Consider the following 13319-nt stretch of genomic DNA (forward strand, 5'->3'; position numbering starts at 1 on the left):
AGTAAAGTAATGGAGAATATATTTTATTAACCGTAACTATTTAAAATCTCTTTCTACAGGTACACAATACAGTACAACATGATAACTTAAGGTAATGCTTTAGATCCATTTTCTTTAAAAGGATGTAAAAGTTTTCAAAGCTCTGTACTTGCTTCTCTCATAATTCTAGATGTATGGTATTCATTTACACCCATTCTAACTTTACGTGGTTTTATCTGAAAGGAACTTCAGGTTTTGATCTCCTGGTTAGTATTTAAAAAAAAATAAAACCCACTTTAATTCAGTTTGGAGACATAAAAGCCAAGAGAAAAAATGATATCTGATTTTAAATAAATGGAAAGAATTACACACACACACACACACACACAAATGATTAAGTCCTTCTATGTAGCTTTAAAGGATTACAGTGGCCTGGGATGACCAGCGTGACTAGATGACAAAACAGAGTGTGAATGCAAAATGTAGGTATATTTGTGTTCAATACAATAAAAGACTCAAACAGCAAACAAATATGAATGTTGCTTTTTCCATCTGACAAATAAAATAAAGTGAAAAAATAAAACCAATTATATCAACCCTATAATGCAGTACTATAGTATATTATAATATAATTTGGATATATATTTTGCAGTGCTTATAACCACACAGTCTTTTTACATGTATATACTTATAGTATATTTCAGTGGTGTATACTTTTATAATTACTTTCATAACCTAATATTTAGCATGTTTTTACTTTCAATAGCTATCATTTTAATATTTACTATTACAACTTGGATGTGTAGCTTGTCCTATTCAACAATTCTCCTACCATTAATTTATAACATTATTATAATTTAGTGTATATGTGAAGCTGCTCTAATAAAGAAATCTGTGAACAAATTGTGGGGGACATCAATTAGTTTTCTACCATACTCTGGATCTCTATCAGCAAGTTATCTGTGCACTCTTCTCCCAAATAGAACACATTCACACCCTCTCCAATGGCAGTAACCCATTGTTTCATCCATTAAATTCATTCAGCTTAGACTTCAGTGTCTCTCTCTGGTTGATGAACAAGCTCTCCTTCAAGTCCAGACTGGGTCCCAATGACTGGGGTTACCATTTAATGAAAAGACAAAATATCTGCTCATCACACACAAACACTGGGTAAAATGGTGGGTAGAAAAAGGAAAACTGCAACAATAATTTCTACTTATTAAAAGGAAAAGCAGGAAACACAAAGTAGTGAGAACCAATGAAACTCCTGACCAAACAATGAAGTAAGTTCCTTGCTTACATATTTTCAAAACTCTTTATTCTTATCTTTGGATATAATTTTCTTGTTCATCTTGTCTATGTTCCAAGCCATCTCCACTTGTTGATTTTTCATTGTGGTATTTCCTTCACGGCCATATCTGGGTGACTTTGACATGTGCCTTTTTGGGTTTGCAAGTTTTGCAAACATTTTTTGGTAATATGGGTTTGAGGTCCAAGTGGTCTAGCCATGTGGCTTCTTTGATAATATTTTTCTTTTAAACACTTATTTTCCATGGGAGCCTAAATTCACCAGTGATCTTTTCTACTCATTTGCTCAAACTTTCTGACTCTGTTTTATTTCGTAACTTCTATATTCACCTATGTTTATCTCCTCTAGTTTACTAGTGGTCATCTTGAAGCCATCTGAAACAAAAGGCCTGACTAAGAAAATAACACCCGAATCTGATCTTTTTAGGTTCACAAGATCATCCACACGCCCAGGCTGCATGGCTATGCCCTGATTTTCAAAGCTGGCACAGCTCCTCACTCTCAGGAAAGGGAAAAGAGAATAAGCAATAATAAGTAATTTATTTTTAGGCAAGTGATGTAAAATATGTGTACATCATTCTGCTCGTATTCTGTTAGAGAGAATCTGGTCATACAACAAATTTTATTTGAAAAGAAGATTGGAAAATTTAGTCTCTATTTGTGTGGTCATGTGCTCAGGAAAAACTGTATTATGATAAGGGAAGAACAGATTTAAGGGAATAATAGGTAGCTTGTCACAATTGACATCTAAGTTATTTCTTTTTTTACTTATCAATAATGCTATAATAAATAAATTTACTATAGATTTGAAGAATTCACATTTTTAGAACAAAGCAGATAAACATTTTGACATTTTTAATATATATTTTAAAATTGCATTTTTAATGGTTTTACAAGAATCTTTTGTCTTGGCAATATATCTATATTTCAGTTTTATTGTAATCTGGAACAATAGAATATCTGTAAATGGCTCTTCATTAATGACTTAATTTGCATGCACTAGCTTACTATTGAGATTATACATTTCTCATGCTTGCTTATTGGTTGACTCTAATAAGCTATTGGTGTATTGCTTATAGATTTGTGTCAGATATTCTTACATGATAGGGATTTTTATTAGTTATCAATAGATACAATTGCCTATTTTATGTTATTGGTCATATTTTATTTCCAATTGTCAAATTTGTCAGTCTTCCTTTATGTTTTTTCCATAACACCTAAATTAAAAAAATGTCTTCTTGGGTCCGGCCCGGTGGTGCAAGCGGTTAAGTGTGCGCACTCTGCTGCTGTGGCCCGGGGTTCGCCGGTTCAGATCCAGGCGGGCACCGACGCACCGCTTGGCAAGCCGTGCTGTGGCGGTGTCCCATATAAAGTGGAGGAAGATGGGCACGGATGTTAGCCCAGGGCCCGTCTTCCTCAGCAAAAAAAGAGGAGGATTGGCAGATGTTAGCACAGGGCTGATCTTCCTCACACACACACACACACACACACACACACACACACACACACACAAAGTCTTCTTCTATTCAAGCTGTAATAATAATATAAAAGTCTGCTACATAAAATATTCTCCTTTGACAGATTTACTGGATGAAGATCTAAATAGATTTTGCCTACAAATTATCAGTAAATTACTGCAATATCATAATTAATTTAATCCATATTTGATCACAGAGGCACAGCGCCTATTGTTTTATATTTAATTATGCAGGTAATAATTGAGATACCTTCAGGCCTCACATTGGCTCTTAGTCAATGTTATGCTGCCCACCCTCAGCTTCTACATAGCTATCTTCTGAATGTGTATAGGTATTTAAAAAAAAACCTACTTTAGATACAAAACTGGAGGGCAGAATTCTGTATACTGCACCGAGTAAAACTCCTAGCACTGTTGAGCTTTCAACATATTCTTCAGAGAGATTCCAAGATCCGTGATTAAAATGGGGATAGACGTTGGCCCAAACTTACTTACATTCTTGTCAGGATTTCAAAAACAAAACTTATGAAAGTAATGTATATTTACTACAGAATGTAAGAAAATATAAAACAGTAGTCAGGAAAACAAGTCATGGCAACATCATCTTATAGAATATTGCTTTAAATACAGATTGCTTATTAGCTGTATGATATTGATTATGTTACATAATGTCTAGTGGTTGGTTTCCTTATTTTTAAAAGTGGATAATATCAGTAACTTCATCTTATGCTTCATGTAAGGACTAAATAAATTAAAAATTATAAATTTTGTGAACTTTATTTGGCACATATGCCAATTTTTTTTAAAAAATGCAGGCTTCACAGTAATTCATTTCTAAAACCTAGTCCTAAGACTTACTTAGGACTATGTGCTTTTGGAAAATTAAACTGTCTATAATTAACATTTATGAAAATATTATCCCAGAATACCACCCTCATTTAACTATGAACATTTTTTAGGGAAATATCATATTCCAGAGATTGTTTTAGGCACTAGGTATACAACTATGAACAAAACACACAATCCATCTTCTTGGTAAATCTGACGGCATATTAGAAGGCATTAAGTGCTATGGAAAAAAATTAAGTAATAAGGGAGTAGAGAGTGCAAGGAATTGTGGTGTTGTATATATTTTAAATACAGGGGTCAGAGAAAGTCTCCATAAGAAGGTTTAATTTGGCTTGAGAGAGAGAGCACCATGTAGATGCTTACAGGCAAAGATAAGAACAAGTGGGAAAGTCTTGAGTTGCCTGGCTCGTGTAAGGAAAGACAACAAGGGAAGAAAGTTGTGAGGGGGAGTAATAGGAAGGAAGTCAGGTGGGAATGGAAACCCAGATTGTAAAGGTATGTAGCCTATGAAAAGACCTTGTCTTTAATTCTGAGTTGGGGTGGCATGGCATTGGAGAGTTCGGAACAGAAGATTCATATAATCTGACACATTTTTAAAGGATTACTTTGGCTACTTGAAATAAGATGGAAAGCCAACAAATGGTCAGCAGAGAGAAAATTTAAGAGACATTAACTCAACTGAGGGATAACTGTGATTTAATCTGGGTTGGTAGGTGCTGTTTCTCTTAGTCCAGCCTGCTGCAGACATGGAGGCTGCCATATTCTTAAAACTCACCTCACCTCCACCAACCCAGACATAGTTATTTGACCCACGGGCTTGCCATCCAATTCAGGGCAGAGCATTCTGAGAACTTAACTGATTTTTTAAAAAATTTTGTACCAGAAATATATGTGAATACTTCTCTAGTGATGATGGCTGCAGAATGGTGGCATATAAAATGTATTAGCTGCCATGAGCCTCACCATAGGGAAGAAGAAGAAAGTAGGCTGTAATGAAGCCTGCATTTTCTTTTCTAGTGTAAATGTTTCTTTCTAGCTCAATGCTAAGCCTATTTTGTTTGACAAAGAACCTTCAGGTTGTTCTATGTTTGTATCCAGGATTTTCTGAAATCTGAAAACCAAGGGGAAAATTTCTTTCATTGTTCTAGTCCTCTCTTCTTCCCTAGTCACTCATATGCCAGGACAATGCAGATTTTTGCACTTGCAGAAACAATGGCTGTTAAGCCAGGCTTGTTGCTTATTCATAGCCTGCATCATAAATTTGGCTCAGGATGTAGTAACCAGGTGACTTAATTCCATGCTGTGATTTGTATAAGTCCTTAATGCATTTTGTTATAGTCATAAGATAAAGTTAATGTACCAATGTGGATGTTTCCTATTCTTATGTTTTATGATATTTCAGTGGGTAATGGGGTCTCTACTTTCTCTACCACTGTACCAGATGTGCCCAAGGAAGAGCTTTGTCATATTTAAGAATATTCTTCTATAAGAGTAGGTGAAATTCCTGTGACAGCAGGGATTAGAAAAATTCTAGATCACCACTTGGCAGGAACATCAAGGTTGAGATTAATAAATGAGATAAATGGTTGAAATATCATTTTTTTTCAGATTCTGTTAAGCTAAAATCAATACTTTGCTCATAAGCTGCTTAAGAATGCTTTGTACTTAATATGTGCAATGTATGCATTCATTATTTAGGTAAATAATGAAGGACATCTGAGAATTCTTGGCCAACGAGACTCTAATGTGATCTGCTGTATATGTATTTTAGCAGGCAAGTATAAGTTTACAACGGCCCTCACTGCAAATGGAATATGACACTAATGAGTGTTGGCCTTTTTAAAAAGAATCTTCCTTTCTACTGAATGGATTTTGGCCAATCTGTAATCAGAGACTAAACACAACAAAACAATAGAAATCTCATAAAGATAGGTTTACCTTAAAAATTAATGCTACGTGCATTAAGTAGTAATAATACACAAATATTGGTTTTAATACTAAAATGTAAAGAGTGTCTATTTTTAAGTAGTCCTCATTTTACTTTTACTGCTGTGCATTACTTTCTCAGTCCCAGTTTGATTGGCTCTGAGGATATTATTTTACTGTATTGTTTTTACCTTGCTAAGATATTTTAAAAATGTCATCAAAGCTTCTGTAATCTTCTGGCCCATTTTTAAACCGAAACCTATGTGTACGTGTGTGTGTGTTTTAATTCCCTTCTGTCTGCTACTTTCCATTTTGAATGGATATAACTAAAAATAAAGGAGTTATAGAAAATAATTTTCTCATATTTTAAGATCAAATCATATCATAACCCTGAGTTTGTGAAGCAGGATTATTTGCTCTGTCAATGATAAAAAAATAGCATAGCAGTGATTATGTCTTTCTTCATTGTAAAGATATACATGGGAAATCTCCAGAATGGAAAAAGAAAAAGAAAGGTTCTTTCAAACACATTGCTCACAACTAAAAAGGCTTAAGACATCAATCTTATAAATTAAATTATAAACTCTTTAGAGTCAGAGACCTTATTATTTCTACTTATTTGTTAAGTACCATGACTTTTCAAAAGAAATAAATTATCATATAATAATGCTAAAACAGCTCTTAAAAAACGAAATGTGTCTTCATAAGATACATGAATTTTATCTTTCTTCTTTGTTGATAAGTTGACATAACCTTTCGAGGCAACTCGAGAAAATGCTTTGTTTGAGAATTATTTTGAAAATAATTAGTGAAATGTCAATAAATTAATTCAGGAAGAAAGGTTCATTGCCTTTTGTGATAATTTGTGAAGGGATAAAAGACTAGATAAAAGATAAAACTATTGGAAGATGGTATATATATAGAGAGAAATGTTGAAGGTCAAATGTGATAGGTCATACATAGGTCAGCTTAACCAATATCCTAAATCTTTCCTTCTTTATTTTTTCTCTCTGAATAGACAAATACGATATATTAAGTACAGATTCTCTGAGGCACTTTCTATCTGCTTTGGCAAATTTCAGCCCGTTAACTCTACCACAATATACTGAAAGTCTTATCACCACCTCTCATTAATTGAAGATGATTCTATCTGTCTCAGTGTTCCTCTTCAATCTACCTCCAGCCACAAACCTGGATGATCTATCAAAGGGCCATATTCTCTTTTTTCTAATAATTATGTATTATGACACCTATTGCCATAGCCATTTTCACAGCCATATCTTACCCTTTACTTCTAAAAATTTCAAATCTAATATTTCATTTCATATCCTTCAAAATTCTCCTCGATTTGCTCCTACTAAGTGTGATGTTGGTGATAATAATGATGATGATGATCATCATAATCATTTAAATCTCCTCGGGACCTGAGCCCTGATCTTTTTACTGAGACCTTATTTATCAACTGCATCCTGACTTCACGTCTACAGAGAATGTGTCCCATACTCCTCGTCCCAGATCCCTGGTATCCCGTCATGGGCCCATGCTCCATATTTTGTGGAGTTGACAAAAGAGATTATGCTGAGGCTACTATCTCAGCTTTGGGTGAAGAGCTGGAAGTGCCTGGGCAGTTGTAGGATAGCCCACTGCCAATGACTGACTGACTGGTGAAAGGATAAGGAATCCCAGCTCCTTTGCCTCAAGGCATGACAGAACCCATGAGGGAATTTTGGCCCCAGACTTTCCTTTCCTATAAAGCTAAATGAAGAGCAGGATTTCACCTAAAATCATATTCTTGCTGGGCTATCATTCTCCTTCTACTTCCTTCACCAGTTTCTCCTGAGATCAACTAACTAATAAATCATTTGCACAGAATCCTTGTCTCAAAGTCTGCTTCTAGGGAAGTCTTACATCAAAAATGATGAATTACCTACACCTCTAAGCTACTAATTTGTCCTTTATCACTTTCTCTATCACTACTTTCCTTTCCTTATCACTACTCGATACACATACACATACATACACACACTCACACATTGGCACATAAGCACAAATATTAGTTTTTGTTTGTTTGTTTTCTTGCTGCATGAGAATTATTTTCCTAAACCCAACAACTGGGTTTTCTTTAAAGAGTGCTCTGTTCTGACTCTCCTATGATAATGTCCTTGTCCATGAGATGAGAAATCCATGGAGTTAAAGTGATTTGCCCATCCAAAGTTGGCCCCACTTATACTACATGTTCCAGATGCATGGGATTTTGAAATTTCCTAATCAGATGGACAAGCACGCAGTTCCAGTTCCAGAGTATACAAAACCTTCTCTGCGTCTCTTCTCGGAAGGGCAAACTAGGCTACATGTTTTCTACCTGCTTCTCCAGTCAGAAGGGGCACAAAGTTGCATCTGTTGATAGAGAAGGTAGTATATAGATAGACGGTGATCACACGCACATGAGACTCCTCTTAGTAAGATGCAGCAGCGGGGCGGAGAAAGAAGGGGTGGTGAAGAATGGAGGATTCCACTTTAACTCTTAGGCAGGACCTGAAGATGTAATGAGTAAGGCAGAAGGGGAAAAAAAAAACTGTGAAAGATAAATAGAAAGGATTTTATAAAGGTCAGACCACTCATCCTCTCTCCTTCAGTATAATATTCAGTTGAGCACCAAACATAAAGTATCATTTTCAATATTTATCATAATCAGTATCAAGTTGAGATTATTTTCCCTCAATCATCCTACTTATACCATCTTTCCTGGGAAGTGAGTGAATGTGTGTGTGTGTCTGTGTGTGTGTGTCTACACATCCCTCTTTTAGAGCTCCCATCCTTCAGAGACTATCCCCTATTGTTAAAAATCCTGACACTGATTATATTCCACCTCAATCTGCCAATGTGGAATAGATAAAGAGACTGAAAAAGTCAAAACAAAATAAAAAACCCACAAGCAAATAAAAACTATCAATATGATATCTACTCCACTGCCTGTCTTAAATAGGAGAAGATGAGAGTTAGTCCCAAAATATACTCTCATTATGTTAATAGTAGTTATCATTCACAGTGTCTCCTACAGGAGTTTAAAATGGGATGACAACCCATTGATTTCCAAGCAGCACTTGATCTAGCTCTTTGCAACTTCCATCTAGCTCTTTGCAACTTCCATCCAGTGTGATGGAATGGCACTAGGTATGTTCCATTTAGGGTAAGGACAATTGACTTTGAATTTATGTTTCCCTCTGTCCTCAAAATTATCCCATATTTTAGCAGGAGAGAATGCTCCTGTAGTCTGAGTCTAACTCTGGAAATAAACCATAGCTGCCACAGCAGTATAGAGGGTACCTTAGAATCTTTAGTTATAATACTCCTAAACATGCAACATTTTTTACAATAGCCAGACATGGAAAAAACAACCAAAGTGTCCATCAATGGATGAATGGATAAAGAAATTGTGAGATACATATATAATGGAATATTATTCAGCCATAAAAAAGAAGGAAATCCTGCCATTTGCAACAACACAGGTGGACCTTGAGGGCATTATGCTAAGTGAAATAAGTCAGAGAAAGACAAATACTGTATGACCTCACTTATATGTGGAATCTAAAAAACTGATCTCACGGAAACAGAAAACAGACTGGTGGTTGCCAGAGGTAGGAGGTGGGGAGTGGGCGAAATGGGTGAAGGTGATCAAAAGGTACAAACTTCCAGTTATAAGGTAAATAAGTCCTGGGGATGTAATGTACAGCATGGTCACTACAGCTAATACTGTACTGTATATTTGGAAGCTGCTAAGAGCACAGATTTTAAAAATTCTCATTACAAGAAAAAGAATGTGTAACTACGTGTGGTGATGGATGTTAACTAAACTTATTATTAACTAAACATCGATGATCATTTATATATGTTTTACATATATTATATATATATACTCATACATATATATATAATCATTGTGTTGTATACCTAAAACTAATACAATGTTATATGCCAATTATATCTTAATTAAAAAAATATATTGGTAAACATTCTTTCTAGTGGAAAGTCGGCTCTTATATACTCCTGAATTAGGGCCTTTATTAAGTTCCTGAATGTATGAATATTTTTATTTTATCTGGTAGAATGCTAACTCCCAGCCCACCCCTACTACATCTAAAAGAGTAGATAACTTTATCATTATTTTAATTATGAATAAATTTGAATGAGTAGGAAGTCAATTGACTTTTTAAAGTTTAAAATCAAATTAAATCAGCCTGACTATAATATCTATAGTAGTTTTTCTGTTATGGTACAACAACAGGATGGGTATGACTATAAGAGAGAGAGAAAATAAAGGCAAAATGAAAAGAAGACAGAAGACCACAGAGACAAAAAGGTTAACATTTTATTTTTTTATTTTCTTTTTTGCTAACATGTATAAACCTTTAAGGTAAAATAACTACTAACTGGTATAGTATGATACTGTTTCCTAAAAAAGTTGATCAGAAATTCTAAGTGTATCACATTGTACGGGATACAAGTACACCTTTATAAACGTATACATAGCTTGTGAAAAAGGGATTTATTCAGTTAAATATTTTGGGAAAAGCAATCTAGAATTTCCCTAACAGAACAATTTTTTATAGATGATATTTTATCTCATGCTTCTGGCAGCTTTCTGGTAAAAATTGCTTAATATATAAAGTGCCACCACCACTTTTGTAGAAATATGCACTTGCACAAGGAAAGAAAAAGTGCACTGCTTTAAGTACATGAAACCAAGTCTTTCCAGAAAAGAGATTTGAGATGCTTCTTAATAATAATGTGAAATATGTCCTCTCCTTAAAGAATAAGGATTTCCAGTTTTTACAGTTTATATGGGATTAATTCTCAAAAATTTTAATAGCTAATAAAGTTATAAAGAAGCTGTAGCAATATTTTGGAATATTTCAAATCAGTACATAAAGAACTTGAAATAGTGTTAAGGCTTGATATTATTCAAATAATAAAAAGTAAGTGATCCATAATTATAAAGAGTTTTTATCACAGTAATTAAAATTTACAAAACATTACTGCTGTGCAATTATGATAATGGTAATAAAAGACAATTTTCTTTAACCAGGTCACTGTTTGAAATTTAGCTACAATAATTTAGTCATTATTTTAGGGAATTAGTTTCCAAAATTTTATCAACTGTATAAATGTTTTTACTTAGCTCTGTCTTTGCAATTCTTTGAAGAAATATACATTCACCTAGAAAAAACAAAGGCATGCTTTTCACTTTTAAAATTGGTAATGTTTCTTTTCAGAGTGTGTACATATGTATATGTACATTTTAACTCTAAATATGGATTATCTGATTTTTTCCATTTAAAAAATTAACCAAGGTCTAACTTGGAAAATTCTACTTCCCTTATAATATCTGGTTTTATCTAAATGATGCAAACATGACTTTAAACTTTTGAACCAAGCCAATTTATCCATATCAAATAACCTACAGCCATTTGTAAGATTCTCTATGAGGTAAATGTCCTGACTTCTCTCTCTTCATCCTTTCTCTTTCTCTCCCTCAGAATTTATTCCTCCAGCTGCCCTGCTTCTGAACTCATTTCTATTGCCACTTCCTGGTCTAATATTCAATCCTTGAATATTCAGCTTCTCTAGTTTTGTTTTTTGCTGTATTCAGGCACTTAGTTGCATGATCCTTAACTTTTTCCAATCATCTCCATCCTAGATATCAACCATACCATTCTACCCAACTGGTACCTCTACGGGGATTGCCCAAACCACCTACGAGAGGGATACTCGCAAGCTCAGTTCTCCTTTCTCCAGCCTTGATCGTATCAGTGGAGCTCACTGTTAATTTTGTGGTTTTCAAAAGCTTACTACCATACATACTATAAGATCATGTTTTAAAGGAGATGATAATATCGATTAAAAGTAACTCAGTAGCTGAAGGACAGATTGATGATAAGAGTTCTCAGTGACACATAATCATAATGTTATGCCTGGAAATATTGTATGTTTTAGATTAATTACAATATCAATTACATGTAATTATATTCATGTATTGTTAAAATAAGCTGTAGGTAATAAATGCTATACTAGATCAAACCTCTGGTGAAGTGAACTAAGGTTTACAGTAACAAGAGTCATTTCCCAGACAAGCTGGGAATTGCCAAATTGTCAAATATGCATAATTTTCTTTAAAACTACGTATCAATATTTCCAGCATTAATTATTCCAAATTATATTCAAATATCATATTTTATGCCTGTATCAATTTTTTATACACATAATCCACCGGTTTGATACACCTAGTAAAACATGGTTTCAATATTTTTTCCTATGTCCTAAGGGGGAAAAAATCTCTTTCAGTCTTCATTTTTAATTTTATGCTGTAGATGGCAATAACAAAAAGAAACAAGCAGATCTCCAACAACAATATTTTATAACTGTTCAAATGTTCTTAATGTTCCTAAAAATCTTTTAAGACTTCACATAGATCCACAGATAGATTTATAGCATCATAGTGTCATCTAGTGCACATATGAAACATGGAGAGTAATTGTATTTTTTCTCAACTTTGCCCTTATTTATTTCTTTCTTTTCGAGGTGGTGAGTCTACCTTTTACTAGACACTCTTCCACCTTTGGTCATTTCAGTTTTTCTATGTAATAATCTCATATAACTCAATATATTCATGGATATCTTTTCTTACTGTTACATAGTATTACAATGTTATCCACGGCGTATGGTGGACAGCGGGTTGATTTGAAACACCTTGTAACCTTATGTTTTTTACGTGCGATTTCAGACTTCTAGTAACTATAGAATGCGTTTATAATAAAATCAATTGTGATGCTGATCTTTGGCTAAAATCAACTGTTTTTTCTCGACAACCTTAGAAATGCTCTCTAACCCCACTGTTACAGCTAGAGTAGTGTGTCTTTAACCACAGAGGCAGTGCAGTAAGTAACTGACAGATTGAATTTTGAGGCCAAACTACCAACATTCATACTTCTTTGCTGATTTAGTTTGTGCTGATCCTAATCCTTTTTATACCTCAGTTCCTTATTAGTACAGGAAAGATACTAATACTTAGGAATCTTTTGGTGAATTTTAAGGAGATCTATATCTTCTAAAACAATGCCTAAATGCAATTATTATCTTCCTTTTTACTTCTTCTTAACAAGTCTTTAAAAGGAAAAATATTGCAATAATCACATAGATACTTCAGAAGTTCATTTTATACAACCTTTTCACTTCCCGTAAGGTTATATTTTAGTTCAATAAACCTGTTTGTTTTTATAAGCACACAGATTAGTTGAATTGGCAATTCACCAACCATCTGGCTATATTGTCATTACACATTTTGAAAAAGACATTATGTTAGTTTTCATTTGATTTTCAGTCTCACAAATGACTCTCAAAAAAAGAAGGAGACTTGCCCTTCTGGGGAAGTACAGCAGAATCTCCCGAGTTTTTTTTTTTTAATTGTTGTTGTGGTGTTTATTTTCATATTACACCATGCTCCCAACCTACCTCCATCTGCTAATACTCTGATATGGATAAGCTCCACTATTATCATGAATCACACTCTTAAAGAGTCACTATTACTAATCTAAAAAGTTGTTTTATTTTTACTTTTATTTTTAAAATTTCTCATGTGGAAATTTCTCTTGGAAGCCCTAATCTTGAATAGGCCACATCTTACCTTCATTTGACCTAATATCAGCTATCTATTAATTTTAAATTACTATGTTGATTTTCTTGCAATTTTGAAATGATATTTAAAGATTAAGCTGAAGGCATG

The 13319-nt window shown here is 33.9% G+C and overlaps 1 long non-coding RNA gene across 1 annotated transcript in view; it reads left to right on the plus strand.

Moving 5' to 3' along the window:
* Nucleotides 1-12583, plus strand: part of LOC147915781 (uncharacterized) — a 109966-nt gene extending 97383 nt beyond the window's left edge. Inside the window, exons 3-4 of the long non-coding RNA XR_015553778.1 lie at nt 60-91; nt 11238-12583. This is a non-coding gene — a long non-coding RNA (uncharacterized LOC147915781). The remainder of the gene's footprint in view (nt 1-59; nt 92-11237) is intronic.
* The last annotated feature ends 736 nt before the right edge of the window (nt 12584-13319 follow it).

The sequence above is a fragment of the Ceratotherium simum genome, chromosome 12 (assembly GCF_057802395.1).
Source record: "Ceratotherium simum simum isolate JZ-2026a chromosome 12, ASM5780239v1, whole genome shotgun sequence".
NCBI lineage: Eukaryota > Metazoa > Chordata > Mammalia > Perissodactyla > Rhinocerotidae > Ceratotherium > Ceratotherium simum.